Below are 20746 nucleotides of genomic sequence, written 5' to 3'. Positions count from 1 at the left end.
AATGGTGAACCTGTTGGTTTTGTCACATAAAATACAAATGGGCAGAATATTCTACTATGCTCTTCCAGGGTGGATTTCAAATCACAGTAAAAACTTCTCAAGAAATGTAATATAAAATTGAATTTTAAAATTCATGCTCTCTTGGAGTGTGCATCTGTGTTCCAACAATTTAGCTAATCCATATCAGGATGTAATGACTTGAGTCAACAAGCATGATGAATGCATTATAACTGCAATCACACAGTGATAAAGAGACATGACATCTCACTTTTTTGTGAAATAGAGTCCTACTTTTCTCTTCTATAGACTAGATAAAAGTCAACTAATGAGAATATATTTTTTAACAGACCTTTTCCTCTTGACGATTTCTTTCCCATCTGTCAATTACAATTTTTTAATTTAATTCTTATGTATTTTCTTCCTTTAACTGATTAGTTTAACTGTTCTGAACAAAAAGGTTTTCATATAATTTCCCGGAACCCCATGATATATTTTAATGATTGAAATATAACAGAAGTAGAGGATAAACAGCAAGATCAGGAGTTCCCTCTGTCCTCCTCCTCTTCCCTTCCTCCCAGGTTTCACATGTTTCTCCCACTGCATGTCATGGGGAGAAAATGAGGTCCTCAGGCCTGCAACAAATTAGCTGCAGGACAATATGAGAGCTTCCTGGAGACCTGAGGCCACATAATAGTTGTTTATCCTGAAAACACATGTGGCAAGAGGAGAACATTCAGACTATTTTAAACATGGAAACGTATTTTTTTCCCCTTCAACTCAGTGTGCTAGACGGATGTGAAACAAATATCTTCCTTTGCCTCCAGGGAGGGTTTGGTGATTAAACACTCTCTGCTCATGAAGACAAGAAAACTAGTTGTTTGGTGGCTAAATTGTGTGTTCAACACTTACTCAATGGCTATTTATCAAGTGTCTATCACAGATCAGGCATTATTCTAGATATTAGTTTACATTTTATATAAATGAATAGAAAGATATCTAGGGAGAAATGTATAGGAAGAGCTATACAATTAGAAATACAAATATCTGATTTTCAAAAAAGTGCTATAAAGAAAACAAAGCAAGTAAAGGAGTGAAAGTTGAGGGATTGAGGCTTCTGGGGGGAGGAAATTAGTTTAGGTAATGACTTAGATTCTGGGTTTAATCAGTCATTGTCTTAGTTTATTCAGGCTGCTGTAACAAAAATACCATAAACTGAGTGGCTTATAAACAATAACTATTATTTTTCACAGTTCTGGAGGCTTGGAAGTCCAAGATCATGGTACTGACAGATTTGGTGTCTGGTAAGAACCTGTTTCTAGATGACTCTCTTTTTGCTGTAACCCACACAGTAGAAGTGGCCAGGGAGCTCTGTGGGGCTTCTGTTCTTAAGAGCTCAATCCCATTCACGAGGGCTCCACTCTCACGACTTAATCATGTCTCAAAGGCCCCCACTTCCTAATACCATCACATTGGGTATTAAGTTTCAGCATATGCGTTTTGGCTGGGGGGTCGGGGGAGAAGGGGGTGGGGAGGATACAAACAGTCAGACCGTAGCAGCCACCAAAGTGTTTTGTTAAAAAAGAGGGATGACAGGGTTTGAAGGAAGAGTCAGGGTGTCCCAGAGAAGCTGGAGGGAGCATGGGGATACCATCTGAGACTGAAAGGAGAAGGGGATCCGTGGGGTATGGTTTGTAGGGTGCACTGCTCTGGCCTCTTTTCCAAAGGTGTAGCCAGACTAAAGAGGGGAGTTTGTGTGAGCAGGGAGACAGCACCCAGGACTGGGTTTCCAGCCTCAGCAGACTCTCATGTCCCATTTGTGACAAGAAAACTGGAGAGGGCTGTTGGATTTGAAGGAAACCGTGAAGATCAGCTCATGGGCATGACCTGTTCAGGCAGATGCCCAATGTCTAGAGTGACCTTCCTTCTGCCTTGGTGTTAGGTAAGACCGTGGAGCCTTGGCTCAGCCCTGGTAGTGTGTGTGGGAGCACTGAGAGCGCCTCAGGTTTTCTCCTGGCCAAAAATTATATTGACCCATAGTAAATAGAAGTGATTTTTCTTTCACATGTGAGTTTGTTGAATGACATCCATATTGGTTACATTTAAATGACTTTCCCCAGCTGCATTATATCCTCTTCTGCCCACTCCAGTCTCATCCTACTCAAATGGAAAGTACATTATTTGCCGATTTCAATCTGAACGTTATTTGAACAATCTTGCTTTCTAGAGTTTACTAACGATTTGACCTTTTATGGCAATATTTCAGCAGCTTAAGAAAAGTTCACTGGGATAAAAGTTAATTTTATGGCAGAACTTTATGATCTCTTTTACATGTTAAAGTGCTATCTGTCTTTAAGGAAACCTAAATTTAAGTCTTAATTTTTAAACAATTGCTGTTTCCTTTGAAAAGACGGTGGAGAAATAGTTTGCTTTTGATGTCACTTTTTTATTCTGGAGGTCAAGGTATACCCATTTTAGGGCAGCTTTGGAATTTGAGAAAGAAAGGTCTAAATGACAGTTCTTGTCTCCCCTTCAGAAAAATGGTTGTGAAGAGGTTTCCGTGCTAACGTTTATTATTTTACAAAATGATTGTGGGTTATGACTCATTGGATTCTAGCGTTTAAAAATCTGTGGCTAGAAATTTTATGGAAGAAAACAAGGTTGATATTTTACTGAACTGCTGGGAAAACTTTTCTCCTTCTTCATTTCAATTTGTCTGAAACAGGAATTGGGGTAGGCTCAGATAATGCTGTATCCCCTTCTTATTCTCACTCTTCCTTAATATGTGGACTCAGGAATGATTTGAGTCAGATAGCAGGGGATACTCTCCTTGAAAATAATTCTCCCTGCCTTAGGCCCTAGCTACAGCGTAACCACCTATGCATGTGAAACCTTCTCTAGACCTCTTCAGCTACATTTGTCACTCTATCTTTGGAGTTTTCTCATTTCCCACTCTGTGGTGGGAGGATCGCCAAATAACTCCCTCCTCCAACCTTTTCATGAGAGAGAGACTCTAGCTCAAAAGGATACAACCTGAGCTGGGGCCATTACCTGGGAGGCAGGATGCAGCTGTGTGACTCTCTCTGCCTTGTCGCAGCCCAGCTGAACAGAACCCCAGTGTTCTGAGTGAAAATGGGTTGCCCGTTGTTTCTTCATGGCAAGCCAGAGTGCTACTACCAGAGAAATGTTCTTTTTTCTACGTTGGAGACTTATTTGTCTCCAGGGAAAGCTAATGTTTGTCACTGAGAAAAGTGCTTATTTAATTGGTACCCTAGTAAGAGAATCAGCAGGCTTGCCACTCTCGCAGGAGGAAAACTGGAGCTAGAATTGGGGGACACATGTTCGCTTTGGTTAAAGAACTGCAATAGGATGGGGGTAATATTACCACCTGATGTGAGGAAGAAATTGAGAATGGCTTTTATACGTGTGAAGTAGGGAGTGGGTGGCCAGGCATATCAGTTAGGGGAGCAGAGCGTATGGGATAAGGGAATTATTATAGGAATTAGACCTATACAATTGAAGAGCTGGGCAAGTGAAGATCTGGAAGGGGAGTTGCTGGATCAGAAAAGAAATGACTCACTGGTCCATCTGAGAAGCTAAGCATGTCTAGCAAGCAGAGTGGGACAGTGAAAAGGAAGGTCTATGGTGGGGTCTTGCCTCTGTGTAGCTACTGCCTCTGGTGAGCCTGCAGCCAAATGTCCAGTGGGGGGCCTGCAGTCAAAAATGTCAGCATTTGGGAAGAAAAGTTGGACACGGATCAGAGCAGAGTGAGGATACAATAGAATCTGCTGGTTCCTTCTACATCTGCCCGTCTCTGTATCTATCAACAATGACCTTCAGAGAGTAGTGGTCACTGCTTTACTCCTGCCTTTCAAATCTCATGCAAGTTCTTCTTTTGTACAACCTACCTCAGAACCATACAGGGAAGGGGATCCTGGGAAATGTAGTTTTTTAGTTTAACAGTTGCAACACTCTCCCTACCCACAGCAGGTCTGTGAACCTCAGGGCAGTGGGCCTGATCAGAATCAGAGGGAACTACAAGGTGGTCACCTTCCTTGTGAGGGATGAAGGCAAACATCTTGAGATGCCTCACTTATATGGTGCATGTAAAAGTCCAGATTAACCGGGATGCTAATTTTGTCCATCCTGCGTGGTATTTCTCTTTTGAACTTCCCTTCAGTAAAGAGCTTCGTGATTACATTGCTCTCTAATATGTTAGTCTTCTGGAGGCTCAAAGGACAAAGTGACAAGGAAGGAAGGACTGTGTATTAGTTAATCATGATTTTGATAGTAGCAGAAAACCCAATGAAGAGTAACTTAAACAAACAGGGTTTTATTTTTTGCATAAGGTAAGAGGTCAGGATGATGTCTGTCCTGGGCTGGAGCAGAGGCTCAGTAAGGTTTCAGGACTCAGGTTCTTTCACTCTTTCTTCTCAGCATGTTGTTTTTTGTGCTTGTGCTTGTTGCCTCATGGTCTCAAGATGTCTGCCTTAGTTCCAGACATTACATTTTCTTTTAAGACAGGAAAAAGGAGAAAAGGGCTAAAACCTTTCTTTCTCCTATCATGGATACATCTTTCTAGGCACCCACTCTCAGACTTCCCCTTCTATCCTATTGGCCAGAACTGTGTCACGTTGTCACCACTAGTTACAAAGGTGGCTGGGAAAGACCTTATCTGTCAAGGGAAAGTATTACCATGACTGCTACAAATTGATCATGATTCAACTCCTGGACCCACAGAGGGAAGCCTGAATTCCCTGATATTTACCTAAACACAAAATTGATGTTCTGGTTACACAGAGGGAAGAAATGGTAGTGGTGGCTGGGGAGGATGTCTGTAGTAGCCAAAGAACAGTGTCTACTTGAGGGTGTTTTGTTGTTTCTCATTTCATCCTGGACCTCAAGAGGGAAGGGAGCATCTACCTACAGAGTGGACTGTGATGGAGAAACCCTCTTGGCTCTTAGTGGCAGCAGAGTCTACAGAACCACAGCTCTGAGGTCCTGGAGAAAAATTCCCCTGCTGTGGAGAAAATAGGACCATCTATTCTGAATACTGTGACCATTAACAAATGGCATCCTTTAAACTGGAAGGGGTGGTAGTGTGGTTGGCATCTGGGTTATATCACTATCACAAGACTTATTAAAGATATTGTGATTGTCTGTTTTATGTCTGACACTTCCATGAAGAAGTAAGCTCCTTGAGGATAGAGATCTTGTCTTATTTATCCGTGTCCCAGCATCCAGCATGGTATCTGCCTCAGAGTGAATACTGACTGTTGAAAGAATGATCTTTCCCAGATCATTCAGTGATATAGTGATACAACCCTTTGTATGGATTTCAGGGGCCTGTGGCTATACATTTGAATAATGGGGTGAAAATTTTAAATTTCCATACACAGGCCATACCTGAGACATATTGAATTAGATTCTCTGGGTTAGGACACCAGGCATCAGTGTTTTTGTTTTTGTTTTTTCTCTTCAAAAAATAGTTTTAATTAGGTAATACAGTCCCATAGTCCAAATACCAAAACACTGCTATTCCTATTCACTCCATTTCCTCCCTTCTCAAGCCCATCCTACTCCTCTAACACAGATGCTTTTTTTTTCAGTTTCTCACCTAGTCTTCCAAAACTTCTTTGTGCAAATACAAGCAAATATTTCCCCCTTTCTTACACAATAGGTAGCCAACTGTTCAGCCCTTATGTTTTTCACTCAGCAATATGTGTTAGAGATCTTTCCCTATCAGTACACAAAGAACTTCCTAATTTTTTCTCCACAGTTGTCTAACATGCCATCTTATGGATGTGACATATGTCCCTGTTGATGAGTTCTTGAGTGTTTCCCCCAACCTTTTGCTATTACAAGAACATTACAATGAGTAACCTTGTATATTTTGTATGCATGCAGTTATATATAAAGAATAAAGTCCCAGCAGTGGGATTACTGAAAATTCATTTGTAATTCTGATAGATATTACCAAATTGTCCTCTAGTGGAGTTGTACCAATATGCACTCCTGCCAGTAATGTACGAGAAGGCTTGTTTCCCCATAGTGTAGCGTATAAAAGATGTCAGATTTTTTACAATCCAATAGATAAAAATGATAGCTTGTTTTAATTTGCATGTCTCTTATTTTGATTAATATTAAGCATATTTTCAAATGTTTGAAAGCCATTTGAATTTTATTTGCTCTGAACTATCTTTGTTGATTTTTCTTTTTTTAAATTAATTAATTTATTTGTTTTTATTTTTGGCTGTGTTGGGTCTTCGTTGCTGTGCGTGGGCTTTCTCTAGTTGCGGTGAGCGAGGGCTACTCTTTATTGTGGTGCGCAGGCGTCTCATTGTGGTGGCTTCACTTGTTGCGGAGCTTGGGCTCTAGGCACTTGGGCTTCAGTAGTTGTGGCCCATGGACTATAGAGCTCAGGCTCAGTAATTGTGGCGCACAGGCTTTGTTGCTCCGCGGCATGTGGGATCTTCCAGGGCTGGGGATCGAGCCCCTGTCCCTTGCACTGGCGGGCGGATTCTTAACCACTGCGCCACAGGGAAGCCCTGTTGATTTTTCTTTTAAGTTGTTCTTTATCCTTATCAACTTTTGGAAGCTGTTTATATTGATATATTTGAGACATTGGCCCTTTGTTTGTAATATGAGTTGCAAATATTTTTCCTAGTTGGTCAGTGGCCCTTTGACTTTGTACTTAGTTGCTTTAGCCAGGCACAATGCTTATCTTTTAATGTAATCGTATATATCAGTCTACTTTCATGGCTTCTGGATTTTTTTTTAATAGATCTTTATTGGAGTATAATTGCTTCACAATACTGTGTTAGTTTCTGTTGCACAACAAAGCAAATCAACAATATGCATACACATGTCCCCATGTCCCCTTCCTCTTGAGCCTCCCTCCTGTCCTCCCTATCCCACCCCTCTCGGTCATTGCAAAGCACCGCACCAATCTCCCTGTGCTATGCTGCGTCCCACCAGCCAACTATTTTACATTTGGTAGTGTATATATGTTGATGCTACTCTCACTTAGCCCCAGCTTCGCTCTCCCACTCTATGTCCTCAAGTCCATTCTCTATGTCTACCTTTTTATTCCTGCCCTGCAAGTAGGTTCATCAGTACCATTTTTTTTTAGATTCCATAAATATACATTAGCAAATGGTGTTTGTTTTTCTCTTTCTGACTTATTTTACTCTGTATGACTGACTCTAAGTCCATCCACCTCACTACAAATGACTCAATTCCTTTTTTTTTATGGCTAATATTCCATTGTATATATGTGCCACATCTTCCTTATCCATTCATCTGTCGATGGACATTTAGGTTGGTTCCATGTCCTGGCTATTATAAATAGTGCTGCAATGAACATTATGGTACATGTCTCTGTGAATTATGGTTTTCTCAGGGTATATGCTCAGGAGTGGGATTGCTGGGTCATATGGTAGTTCTATTTTTTGTTTTTTAAGGAAACTCCATACTGTTTTCCATAGTGGTTGTATCAGTTTACATTCCCACCAACAGTGCAGGAGGGTTCCCTTTTCACCACACCCTTTCCAGCATTTATTGTTTCTAGCTTTTCTGATAATGGCCATTCTGAGTGGCGTGAGGTGATACCTTATTGTAGTTTTGATTCGCATTTCTCTAATAATTAGTGATGTTGAGCATCTTTTCAGGTACCTCTTGGCCATCTGTTTGTCTTGGTGAAATGTCCCTTTAGGTCTTCTGCCCATTTTCTTTTTGTTGTTTTGTTTTGCGGTACACGGGCCTCTCACTGTTATGGCCTCTCCTGTTGCAGAGCACAGGCTCCGGATGTGCAGGCTCAGCGGCCACAGCTCACGGGCCCAGCTGCTCCGTGGCATGGGGGATCTTCCCAGACCGGGGCACGAACCTGTGTCCCCTGCATTGGCAGGCGGACTCTCAACCACTGCGCCACCAGGGAAGCCCCTGTCCATTTTTTAATTGGACTGTTTGGTTTTTTGATATTGAGCTGCATGAGCTGTTTGTAAATTTTGGAGATTAATCCTTTGTCTGTGTTTCATTTGCAAATATTTTCTCCCATTCTGAGGGTTGTCTTTTGGTCTTGTTTATGGTTTCCTTTGCTGTGCAAAAGCTTTTAAGTTTAATTAAGTCCCATTTGTTTATTTTTGTTTTTATTTCCGTTACTCTAGGAGGTGGGTCAAAAAAGATCTTGCTGTGGTTTATGTCAAAGAGTGTTTTTCCTATGTTTTCTTCTAAGAGTTTTATAGTGTCTGGTCTTACATTTAAGTCTTTAATCCATTTGGAGTTTATTCTTGTGTATGCTGTTGGGTAGTGTTCTAATTTCATTCTTTTACATGCAGCTGTCAAGTTTTCCCAGCACCACGTATTGAAGAGGCTGTCTTTTCTCCATTGTATGTTCTTGCCTCCTTTGTTGTAAATTAAGTGCCCATATGTGCTTGGGTTTCTCTTGGCATTCTATCCTGTACCATTGATCTATATTTCTGTTTTTGTGTCAGTACCATACTGTCTTGATTACTGTAGCTTTGTAGTACAGTCTGAAGTCAAGGAGCCTGATTCCTCCAACTCCGTTTTTCTTTCTCTAGATTGCTTTGGCTATTTGGGGTCTTTTATGTTTCCATACGAACTGTAAAATGTTTTGTTCTAATTCTGTAAAGAATGCCATTGGTAGTTTGAATCTGTAGATTGCTATGGGTAGTATAGTCATTTTCACAATATTGATTCTTCCAATCCAAGAACATGGTATATCTCTCCATCTGTTTATGTCATCTTTGATTTCTTTCATCAGTGTTTTATAGTTTTCTGACTCCTTAAGCAGGTTTATTCCTAGGTATTTTATTCTTTTAGTTGCAGTGGTAAATGGGAGTGTTTCCTTCATTCCTCTTTCTGATTTTTCATTGTTGGTGTATGGGAATGCCAGAGATTTCTGTGCATTAATTTTGTATCCTGCAGCCTTACCAAATTCATTGATTAGTTCTAATAGTTTTCTGGTGGCATCTTTAGGATTTTAACATGTATAGTATCATGTTATTGGCAAACAGTGACAGTTATACTTCTTCTTTTCCAATTTGTATTCCTTTTATTTTTCTTCTCTGATTGCTGTGGCTAGGACTTTCAAAACTATGTTGAATAAGAGTGGTGAGAGTGGACATCCTTGTCTTGTTCCTAATCTTAGTGGAAATGCTTTCAGTTTTTCACCATTGAGTATGATGCTTGCTGTGGGTTTGTCATATATGGCCTTTATTATGTTGAGATAGGTTCCCTCTATGCCCACTTTCTGGAGAGTTTTTGTCATAAATTGGTGTTGAATTTTGTCAAAAGCTTTTTCTGCATCTTTTGAGATGATCATATGGCTTTTATTTCTTTTTTTTTTTTTTTTTCCTGCGGTATGTGGGCCTCTCACTGTTGTGGCCTCTTCTGCTGCAGAGCACAGGCTCCGGATGCGCAGGCTCAGCAGCCATGGCTCACAGGCCTAGCTGCTCCACAGCATGCGGGATCCTCCTGGACCGGGGCACAAACCCGTGTCCCCTGCATCGACAGGTGGACTCAACCACTGCGCTACCTGGGAAGCCCTATTTCTTAATTTGTTAATGTAGAGTATCACATTGATTACTTTGTGTATATTGAAGAATCCTTGCATCCCTAGGATAAATCCCCCTTGGTCTTGGTGTATGATCCTCTTAATGTGTTGTTGGATTCTGTTTGCTAGTATTTTGTTGAGGATTTTTGCATCTATGTTCATCAGTGATATTGGTCTATAATTTTCTTTTTTTGTGATATCTTTTTCTGGTTTTGGTACCAGGTTGATGGTGGCTTTGTAGAATGAATTTGGGAGTGTTTCTCCCTCTGAAATGTTTTGGAAGAGTTTGAAAAGGATCAGTGTTAGCTCTTCTCTAAATGTTTGATAGAATTCGCCCGTGAAGCCATCTGGTCCTGGACTTTTGTTTGTTGGAAGATTTTTAATTACAGTTTCAATTTCACTACTTGTGATAGGTCTGTTTATATTTCCTAACATTTCCTGGTTCAGTCTTGGAAAATTGTACATTTCCAAGAATTTATCCATTTCTTTGTGCTTGTCCATTTTACTGGCATATAGTTGTTTGTAGTAGTCTCTTATAATCTTTTGTATTTCTGCAGTGTCTGTTGTGATTTCTCCTTTTTCATTTCTAATTTTATTGATTTGCATCCTCTCCTTTTTTTCTTGATGAGTCTGGCTAAGGGCTTATCAATTTTGTTTATCTTCTCAAAGGACCAGCTTTTAGTTTTATTGATCTTTAGTTGTTTTAAGTGTAGGGTTAGATTGTTTATTTGAGATTTTTCTTATTAATTGAGGTGAGATTGAGTTGCTGTAAACTTCCCTCTTAGAACTGCTTTTGCTGTGTCCCATAGGTTTTGGGTCATCATGTTTTCATTGTTGTTTGTTTCTATGTATTTTAAAATTTCTTCTTTGGTTTCTTCAGTGATCTCTTGGTATTTAGTAGCACAATGTTTAACCTCCATGTATTTGTGTTTCTTACAGTTTTTTTCCTGTAATTGATTTCTAATCTCATAGCGTTGTGGTTAGAAAAGATGCTTTATATGATTTCAATTTTCTTAAATTTTCCAAGGCTTGATTTGTGACCCAAGATGTGATCTATCTTGGAGAATGTCCCATGTGCAATTGAGAAGAAAATGTATTCTGCAACTTTCCAGTGGAATGTTCTATAAATATCAATTAGATCTATCTGGTCTGTTGTGTCATTTAAAGCTAGTGTTTCCTTATTTATTTTCTGTTTGGATGATCTGTCCATTGGTGTAAGTGGGGTGTTAAAGTCCCCTACTATTATTGTGTTACTGTCCATTTCTTCTTTCATGGTTGTTAGCATTTGCCTTATGTACTGATGTGCTCATATGTTGGGGACATAAACATTTATAATTGTTATATCTCTTCTTGGATTGATCCTTTGATCATTATGTAGTGTTCCTCCTTATCTCTTGTAACCATCTTTATTTTAGAGTCTATTTTATTTGATACGCGTCTTGCTACTCCAGCTTTCTTTTCATTTCCGTTTGCATGGAATATCTTTTTCCATCCCTTTACTTTCGTTCCGTATGTGTCCGTAGGTCTGAAGTGGGTCTCTTGTAGACAGCATATATACGGCTCTTGTTTTTGTATTCATTCAGCCTATCTGTGTCTTTTGTTTGGGGCATTTAATCCATTTACATTCAAGGTTATTATGGATATGTATGTTCCTATTACCATTTTCTTAATTGTTTTGGGTTTGTTTTTGTGGGTCTTTTCCTTCTCTTGTGTTTCCTGCTTAGAGAAGTTTGTTTAGCATTTGCTGTAAAGCTGGTTTGGTGGTGCTGAATTCTCTTAGCTTTGGCTTGTCTGAAAAGCTTTTGACTTCTCCATCAAATCTGAATGAGATCCTTGCTGGGTAGAGTAATCTTGGTTGTAGGTTTTTCTCTTTCATCACTTTAAGTATATCCTGCCACTCCCTTCTGGCCTGCAGACTTTCCGCTGAAAAATCAGCTGATAACCTTATGGGGATTCCTTTGTATGCTATTTTTTGCTTTTCCCTTGCTGCTTTTAATATTTTTTCTTTGAATTTAATTTTTGTTAGTTTGATTAATATGTGTGTTGTTGTATTTTTCCTAGGGTTTATCATGTATGGGACTCTCTATGCTTCCTGGACTAGGGTGACTATCAGCGCCCGCTTCAGGGGTGCTGATCCTGTCTGGCCTCCACTTCTCCTCCCCCCTCAGTCTCCCTACATCCTACTGGTTCACTTTGGGGTTCCTCCCATCTCCTTGGGTGTCAGAGTACCCCACCAGTGGTAGGTGGGTGCCCTAGTTGTGGGGAGATGCTAACTCACATCTTCCCACACCTCCATCTTGACTCTGCCTCTTGGATTCTCAGCATCAGTGTTTTTAACAGCAGTATTTCTTTTTTTTAACATCTTTATTAGAGTATAATTGCTTTACAATGGTGTGTTAGTTTCTGCTTTATAACAAAGTGAATCAGTTATACATATACATATGTCCCCATGTCTCTTCCCTCTTGCATCTCCCTCCCTCCCACCCTCCCTATGCCACCCCTCTAGGTGGTCACAAAGCACTGAGATGATCAACCTCTGCTATGCGGCTACTTCCCACTAGCTATCTATTTTACGTTTGGTAGTGTATATATGTCCATGCCACTCTCTTACTTTGTCCCAGTTTACCCTTCCCCCTCCTCATAGCCTAAAGTCCATTCTCTAGCAGGTCTGCATCTTTATTCCTGTCTTGCCCCTAGGTTCTTCTGACCATTTTTTTTTCTTTTTTTTTAGATTCCATATATATGTGTTAGCATACGGTATTTGTTTTTCTCTTTCTGACATATTTCACTCTGTATGACAATCTCTAGGTCCATCCACCTCACTACAAATAACTCAGTTTCGTTCCTTTTTAGGCTGAGTAATATTCCATTGTATATATGTGCCACATCTTCTTTATCCATTCATCTGTTGATGGACACTTAGGTTGCTTCCATGTCCTGGCTATTGTAAATAGAGCTGCAATGAACATTTTGGTACATGACTCTTTTTGAATTATGGTTTTCTCAGGGTATATGCCCAGTAGTGGGATTGCTGGGTCATATGGTAGTTCTATTTGTAGTTTTTTAAGGAACCTCCATACTGTTCTCCATAGTGGCTGTATCAATTTACATTCCCACCAACAGTGTAAGAGGGTTCCCTTTTCTCCACACCCTCTCCAGCATTTGCTGTTTGTAGATTTTCTGATGATGCCCATTCTAACGGGTGTGAGGTGATACCTCACTGTAGTTTTGATTTGCATTTCTCTAATAATTAGTGATGTTGAGCAGCTTTTCATGTGCCTCTTGGCCATCTGTATATCTTCTTTGGAGAAATGTCTATTTAGGTCTTCTGCCCATTTTTGGATTGAGTTGTTTGTTTTTTTGATATTGAGCTGCATGAGTTGCTTGTATGTTTTGGAGATTAATCCTTTGTCAGTTGCTTCATTTGCAAATATTTTCTCTCATTCTGAGGGTTGTCTTTTCGTCTTGTTTATGGTTTCCTTCGCTGTGCAAAAGCTTTGAAGTTTCATTAGGTCCCATTTGTTTATTTTTGTTTTTATTTCCATTTCTCTAGGAGGTGGGTCAAAAAGGATCTTGCTGTGATTCATGTCATAGAGTGTTCTGCCTATGTTTTCCTCTAAGAATTTGATGGTGTCTGGCCTTATATTTAGGTCTTTAATCCATTTTGAGTTTATTTTTGTGTATGGTGTTAGAGAGTAAACAGCAGTATTTTTAAAGCTTTTCAGATGATTCCAGTGTGTAGCCAAAGTTGAAAGTCACTGAAAGAGAACCTTTCAGTTCTTTCCTTTTTAAAAATATTCCCTGGAGAAGTACTAAACACACCAAACAAATATCCAGTGGTGTTAGGTCTTAAGGGAGGTCTGTGCTTGGAATTCTTGAGGGCTCTTTCTTACTGGAATTCGAGCAGTAGTTAGGGATTACAACCCCAACAAAGATGGTATCTTCCATTGAAAACATCTTCTGATCATGCTTATTAAAAAATCTCCATAAGGGAGGGACATGTGGGTGAGAAATAAGATGAGATGATACCATCAGAACTATAGCAGTATTAAGGATATTACATAAATTAGTGATTCCAATTTTTCTCCATGGATCTCTAAGAATGCCTTTTCCCCTCTTTCCTACTCTCCAATCTGCCATTTCTTCATCCCTTCCCCCAATTCCTCGTTGCTCAAGGCAGCTCAAAATTTCTAGGCAGCTCTAAATTTTCATGTTGCTAAAATACAAAGCTGGCAGTTCTAAGGGCCAGAAAGGATCTTTCTGGTATGTACTAAACTTGAGAACAGATTCTGTTTGTACAGAGTGTCATCATCATATTTTGTACTGAATGTGTCCCCAGTCCTGATTAGATATGAATTATATTATCTGGTCTTGCATGTAGTTGGTACACAATAGATATTTGTTGGGAGGCAGTATGGCAAAGTGGAGTCAGACAGTCCTGGCTTTAGGACCTGGTTCAATCACTTATTAGCTGTATTATTTAAGACTAATTAATCTTTATGACCACTGGGTTCCTGATCTATAGTATGTGAACCAAAATGTCTTCCTTTCAGAGATACTGCGATTCTCATCAGGTTAAAGCATATTCCTGTACCTCCCACTAAACCATAGCCAAACCAAGCAAAATCCTACCCCCGCCCCACTGGCATCCCCACTGTCCTAGTCCTGGTATGGTATAGACTGGGTGGCTTACACAGCAGACATTTATTTCTCAGAGTTCTGGAGGCTGAGAAGTCCAAGATCAAGGTGCAGGCAGATGGGGCTCTTCCTGGCTTACAGATGGCTGCCTTCTCACTGTATGAGTACTAATCCTATTATGTAGGATCCACCATCATGACCTCTTCTGTACCTGATTACACCCTATCTTAGTTCGGCTGCTATAACAAAGTGCCATAGACTGGGTGGCTTATAAACAACAGAAGTTTGTTTCTCACAGCTCTGCAGGTTGGAAGTCTGAAATCAGGGTGCCAGCATGGTTGAGTTCTGGCAAAGCCCTCTTCTGGGTTGGAGACTGCCAACTTCTGTCTGTATCCTCACATGGTGGAAGGACAAGGGAGCTCTCTGGGGTCTCTTTTATAAGGGCCCTAATCCCATTCATGAGGGCTTTGCCTTTATGACCCAATCACATTCCAAAGGCCCCATCTCCTAATACCATCATGTTGGGGATTCGGATTTCAACATATGATTTTGGGGAGACAAACTTTCAGTCTGTAGCACCTCTCAAGGGCCCCACCTCCTAATACCATCACATTGGGGAGTTGAGTCTCAATATATGAATTCTGAGAGGACACATTCAGTCCATAATACTCATAAAACCCGAGAAACTATACCTCAAACATTTTGTCAACCTCATAGCTATTTCCTTCCTCTACTAGGAAAATATCTCAAAATACTTCTCCATTTTCATTTCTTCCATACTTCTTCTTGCATTCACCCCTCAGCTAAGCCCTGAAACAGCTCTCACATATTCGTAAATCAATCCTAATAGGTCAGCAGCATCCTACATTGGTGATCATTCTCTTCTTAGATTCCATGACATTGCACTTCCCTGGGTTTCCTCCTACCTGTCTGTTTACTCCTTTATCTTTGGAGTTCCTTAAACTCAGTCCTAGGCCCTTCTCTTCTTACTTTATATTGTTTTCCTAGGTATTTCCACTTACACCTTTGGCTTTACTTACTACTTACAGGTGAATGACTCCCAAATTCATATCTGTAGCCCAGATCTCTTCTCTGGGCTCCAAACTTGTCATTCTAACCAACTTGTTGAAATTTCTGCTTGGATGTCAAAGTAGAGGAATTCAGACTCAACCTCAGACTCAACTAAATAGAGCCAAGAATAGAGTTAAATTTTTTTCTTTCCAAATCTTGTTCTTATTCACCTCCCTTTCTTAAAGGATGGTACCACTTTTACAAGCCAGAAACCTGGAAGGACCTTTCTCCATCACCCCTCAAAACTAAGTAATTGACATGTCCTTGTGGCAGTATCTCTTAAATATCTCTTGAATCTGTCTATATCTTTACATCTTTCACTGCTCTCACCCTCCTTCACTATATCGCTTCTCTACACTAGACACTGAAATAACTTCCTAACTGGTCTCCTCATTCCTTTCTTGTCTTGCTCCCTTCTCCAGCTGGAGTGATCTTTAAATTCAAAATTATATTATCCCCTGCTGAAAGCACATTAATGATTTCCAATTTTTGCAGGATAAAGACCAAAACCTTTAACTCTTGGCCTGCAAGTATCTGCATGATCTGGTCTCTGTTTCCCTCTCCAGCTTCATTTCAAAGCATGCAGCCATTTACTGCCTGCATTCTGGCCATATCAATTTCCCCTTACTTCCGGAAATATGCCCTTCTTCTTCCCACCCCAGGGCCCTGTACAAGCTCTCCCTTCAGCATGGAGCATGCTGCTTCTCCCTTTCAGACTTATTAACCTCTACTCATTCTTCAGGGTTCATTTTTCTCTGACTCTTTGACTAAGTCAAATGCTCTGTTATGTGTGCTCATAGTTCTTTGAACCTTCCTTAAATGGCATTTTATCACAGTGTATTAGTTTGCTAAGGCTGTCACAACAAAATAACACAGGCCGGTGGACTTAAAAGCAGAAACTTATTTCTCACAATTCTGGAGACCAGAAGTCCAAGATCAAAGTGTCAGCAGGTTTGGTTTCTCCTGAAGCCTCTCTCCTTGGCTTGTAGAGGGCTGCCTTCTCACTGAATCCTCACATGGTCTTTTCTCTGTGTGTGTATTCACCCCTGTGGTCCCTGTGTCCACATTTCCTCTTCCTGTAAGGACACCAGTCAGATTGGATCAGGGCCCATCCTAAAAGCCTCATTTTAACTTAATTACCTCTTCAAAGGCCCTATCACCAAACACAGTCACATTCTGAGGTACTGGGGTTAGGGCTTTGATGAATGACTTTTAGGGGGACACAGTTCAGCTCATAATACAGTTATAAGTTTATTTCAGTTTGGTGATTATTGTTATCTTCTCCAGTGGCTTATAAGCTCAGTTAGGACAAGGATTATGCCTGTTGTGACCCGCCATTGTCATTACATGGTTTGGCAGCACTGTAGATAGTCTGTTTGTTGAATAAATGAATAGTTATGAATTAGAAGAGCCTAGCAGAGTGTGTGAGATGTAATAAATGCTCTACAAGCAGTAGGTGCTGTTAACAGTGATGGTGATGAACCCATGGCTCAGCTGACTCAGGGGATCACTGTTAGTTTTGTTCTCATGATCTAGTCGCACCTATTAGCATTTCTAATTAACATTTCTGAGGTCTTGCTGCTGAGTTAAATCTTTAGGCTTCCTTGCAAGAGTTTAACCAGTGACTGTAACACCAGGCAAAACAGTTCCAGCACAGCTTCAGTAATATAGACCTATAATGATGGATTTCCTGTGACTAATCTAACTTTCTTGTAAGAAACTCTCTTAAAGCTTGTTTCATGATTGATGTATAAACCCTTTCCTGAAATATTAATTTTCCAACTCCTCTTTGTTATAGAAAAGTATAGATGAAACTGAAAAATCCTTGATTGGTTATGTTTTATTTAACACAATGGTTTCAATTCTTTAATCCCCATTATAAAATTGTATAAAACGGATTCATAAATTAATATTTAATATTCAAAGCTGTATTATGTTGGATTAATTTGCATTACTTTGCTAGACTTTTATATATGCTTTGAAAGTAAAATGAACATATACTAATATTTCTCTTAAATATATTCCTCTTTTTCAGAATTTTAAGGTAAACAAATTGATTAAAACCAAAGAGTGAAGGTTGATGTGATGGATAATGTGGACTTCAGTTGTTCAGAACACTTTCTATATAACAAAGGATGAGCTATAGCCAAAGAGCTTATGCACAAATCTACCTAGGATTTATGTAACTTGTTTACTGGAAGACAGTATGAAAACTCCTTGCTTGGGCCAAGACCACAGGCTTTTAAATTTGCCAGTTTACCAGAATATGTAATTCATTTCTCTGATCACTAGATGCCAGTGTTGTTTCACTATAAACACAGAGGTTGACGAGCCAGAGAGGATTTTACCTAACTGCTTAATCAACACTGGCTTCTAAGGGTCACCAAAGTTCTTTTGGTATCACAGAGACGCAAAAGACCTTATATTCGCACACGCTGCACAGAATGTACTTTCTTTTATTAGGCAGATGAAGGATGAAGGGCAACAAGTTTTAAAGTGCCAAAGGCAAGTTTTGCTTAATAATAACTACCAACAGATATTGAATGCTTATTATGTGCTAGGCATGGTGTTAAGCATTTTACACAGATTCTCTTATTTAATGCTCTTAATATAACAACTACAGGAGAAATTTCACTCATACTCAAATTTCACGTGTGAAGAAATTGAGGCACAAAGAGGCTGAATAATTTGCTCAGTGCCACAGAACCAGGAAGTAGCAGGGAAAGAATTCAAACACAGGGAGACCAGTTGCTAAACTTACCTTTGCCCTTAACTACTAAACCACGTGGACTCACATTTAAATTAATCACAATCGGGAAAAATCTTTGTTAAAAACAACGTGCAATATAGTTATTTTGAAAGAAACTCATTTAGGAATTACTGTAAGTACAAATTGTGTATTGTGACTTAGTTTAGAATCCCCTGGAATATGAAATCCTCATTTCTGAGTGTTTTTAGAATACTCACCCAACTGCAAATTGATAATGTTTGCTAAATGATCCCTTGAGGTAAGGGTGTCCTGATGTCTGTTCTTGGTGGCATCTCTGGGCCATAGGCAGTGATGGGGGAACAATGACCCCTGAGCTCTAATCGATACCTATTTGTTATACTGGAGGCCAGCATTGTGAAAGCCTTTTGAATGAACCATGGGAAGATTCTAGGTGACTATCATTTTTACTAACCTGGCTAGCAGCACAGTGAACTAAGTAAAACATGGAACACTTAAAAAAGAGCCATCTAGATATTGGGCAATATATTCCAAAACATTAAAACATACATATAATTTAATGTAAAAATTCCCAATTCCCTTCTAGGAATGTTTCCCAGGAAAACAGTTTTTGATTAATCTACTAGAATATTTACCAAAGCATTATTTATAGCAATAAAGAATTAACCTGTAATCTCAGAGACTGGTTAAATACCATTTTAATTAAAATAATTAGTAGAAGAATATTTAATGATGTGAAAAAATGTTTGTAGTATATTATTGTTTCCAAAACTACATTCTGGGGGATCTCAATTTTATACAAACTAAAAACATTTATATATATATATATATATATATATATATATATATATATATATATATACAGGCATGGAAAGAAGTTTGAAGTACACAACAGAATGTTAGTAGTTACTTTTTTAGGTGATGAGATAATAGGTGACTTTTGTTTTCTTTCTTTGTACTTTTTTAAAATTAATTTTTATTGGAGTATAGTTGATTTACAATGTTGTGTTAGTTTCTGCCGTACAGCAAAGAGAATCAGCTATACATGTACATACATCCCCACTTTTTGGGATTTCCTTCCCATTTAGGTCACCACAGAGCACTGAGTAGAATTTCCTGTGCTATACAGTATGTTCTCAGTTATCTATTATATCTTTCTTTGTACTTTTATTTTTCCTTTTTAAATTACACATAAGTATTGTGTGTTACTTATGAATTAGAAAAAAATCTCAAGCTATTTATATTTTTAAAAACTTCACACAATTAAAAAAAACTGTGTTCAAAACTTAGTTTTGTTATTTAGAAAAGCTGATTATTGCCATATGTTTTCTGATATCTTCAGTGTTGTTAATAATTCATGGTGTGTGTGTGGGCAGGAGGCATGAGATAGCTCAAAAGGCTTACTCAGTTTTATCTATGTCCAAAGGAATGGTCAGACGATTAAAAAAAAAATCTTCGGTACTGTCTTACGAAACTCGAGGATTATTACTGAGGTTTTGAATAAGTGTTTCTTGGAAAAGTTCCCATTTAGTATTTCTAAAAAGGGCCATTGACAGGCCCAACGACATTCACAAAGTAAGCCCTTCTGAAGTCATCAGTGTGTACTCTCACCTCCCACTCGAGAGGTCTGTGTTTAGTGACAGTCATAAAAAATAAATAAATAAATAAAAAGGGCCATTGAGTTTTTTGTAGGCCAACACGCAAAGTAGGCACTGTCTTTTGTGGCTGAAAAGTGCTTGTCCTCTTTAGTTCCTATTTAGTCTGTTTTCTTATTAATATGAAAGCAAAGTAGTGTATGGGATACTCTAGAATATGTTGCTGCTTTTAATTCTGCTTCTTTACCATCTTGATTGATCCTTTAAATTTGTTGTTTCTTTTTTTTTTTTTGCGGTACGCAGGCCTCTCACTGTTGTGGCCTCTCCCATTGCGGAGCACAGGCTCCGGACGCACAGGCCCAGCGGCTATGGCTCACGGGCCCAGCCGCTCCGCGGCACGTGGGATCTTCCCTGACCAGGGCACGAACCCGTGTCCCCTGCATCGGCAGGCGGACTCTCAACCACTGCGCCACCAGGGAAGCCCTGTTGTTTCTTCTTTTAATGTGAGGTTGCACAGTACAAGGATTCTGGTTTATTTTATGAATGTTGAACATTATTGAAATCATAATTCTAATCAGACAGTGAATGCTCAATTAAACAATTCCAAATGTTCTCAGATTTTCTTTTGGGGATGTCACTTAGCAATTTCTTCACAAACACTGAGTAAAGTTCATTTGCCTTTAAAATATCTTTCAAGTTTTGTAAAGTGAAGACTTTTACCATCAAATTATTTTTTTAAATTGGAATTATGTGTCTTTAACATGCTGAATTTTATGAAGCCCAAATGTCAACCCTTTAGATGGACATCCCTTCATGGATCACAACTTGAATCTGAGCAGAGGATGAACAGAACCATGACTTAATAGATGGTAATCTTGTTGTGGCAGACCTTAACCTTCTGGTCTCAACCTTACAAAGGCTATTGGTGAAAAGTGGCTAAATTGATTAGTTACTGTCCTGAGGTTTGGAACTCTGGCTCTAAGCACATATTGAATTGAAAACATTAAATGCCTTGTTTCCAGGAATCTCTCTCTCTCTCCATATCTATATAAATAATCCACATGTTTTTCTTCCTTGAGTGCTTACTCTTTGCTTTCTTACTGAGCAAGGTCAACTGACCAACTTTCTTCTGAATACGTATGA

This window comes from Aethalodelphis obliquidens, unplaced genomic scaffold, assembly GCF_003676395.1.
Source record: "Aethalodelphis obliquidens isolate GAN/ISIS:26980383/991018 unplaced genomic scaffold, ASM367639v1 scaffold10, whole genome shotgun sequence".
In the NCBI taxonomy this organism is placed as follows: Eukaryota; Metazoa; Chordata; class Mammalia; order Artiodactyla; family Delphinidae; genus Aethalodelphis; species Aethalodelphis obliquidens.
This window is presented reverse-complemented; position numbering follows the sequence as displayed.